Source organism: Nematolebias whitei, chromosome 1 (genome assembly GCF_014905685.2).
Source record: "Nematolebias whitei isolate Nwh7 chromosome 1, NemWhi1, whole genome shotgun sequence".
Taxonomy (NCBI): Eukaryota; Metazoa; Chordata; class Actinopteri; order Cyprinodontiformes; family Rivulidae; genus Nematolebias; species Nematolebias whitei.
The window spans coordinates 35,701,632-35,702,654 of NC_056498.1; the positions used below are offsets into that span (position 1 = coordinate 35,701,632).

A 1,023-nucleotide genomic window follows, 5' to 3' on the forward strand; every position below is an offset into this window, starting at 1 on the left:
ACCTGCAGATGTTTGTTGTACCTGCAGATGTTTGTGTGTATCTGCAGATGTTTGTGTGTATGTGTGTACCTGCAGAGGTTTGTGTGTACCTGCAGATGTTTGTTTGTACCTGCAGATGTTTGTTGTTCCTGCAGATGTTTGGGTGTACCTGCAGATTTGTGTACCTGCAGATGTTTGTGTGTACCTGCAGATGTTTGTGTGTACCTGCAGATGTTTGTTGTACCTGCAGATGTTTGTTGTACCTGCAGATGTTTGTTTGTACCTGCAGATGTTTGATGTACCTGCAGATGTTTGTGTGTATCTGCAGATGTTTGTGTGTATGTGTGTATCTGCAGATGTTTGTGTGTATGTGTGTATCTGCAGATGTTTGTGTGTATCTGCAGATGTTTGTGTGTACCTGCAGATGTTTGTTTGTACCTGCAGATGTTTGTTTGTACCTGCAGATGTTTGTTGGTACCTGCAGATGTTTGTTGTACCTGCAGATGTTTGTGTGTATCTGCAGATGTTTGTGTGTATCTGCAGATGTTTGTGTGTATGTGTGTACCTGCAGATGTTTGTTTGTACCTGCAGATGTTTGTGTGTACCTGCAGATGTGTGTACCTGCAGATGTGTGTACCTGCAGATGTTTGTGTGTACCTGCAGATGTTTGTTTGTACCTGCAGATGTTTGTTGTACCTGCAGATGTTTGTTGTACCTGCAGATGTTTGTTTGTACCTGCAGATGTTTGTTGTACCTGCAGATGTGTGTACCTGCAGATGTTTGTGTGTACCTGCAGATGTTTGTGTGTACCTGCAGATGTTTGTTTGTACATGCAGATGTTTGTGTGTACCTGCAGATGTTTGTTGTACCTGCAGATGTTTTTGTGTACCTGCAGATGTTTGCGTGCATGTGTGTACCTGCAGATGTTTGCGTGCATGTGCGTACCTGCAGGTGTTTGCGTGCATGTGTGTACCTCCAGATGTTTGTGTGTACCTGCAGATGTTTGTGTGTACCTGCAGATGTTTGTGTGTACCTGTAGATGTT

General features: G+C 43.5%; 1 protein-coding gene across 1 annotated transcript in view; it reads right to left on the reverse strand.

Moving 5' to 3' along the window:
- The window catches only part of ppp2r5b (protein phosphatase 2, regulatory subunit B', beta), a 29,808-nt gene that overhangs the window by 22,626 nt on the left and 6,159 nt on the right, over nt 1-1,023 (reverse strand). The gene's annotated exons all lie outside the window — the stretch shown is intronic.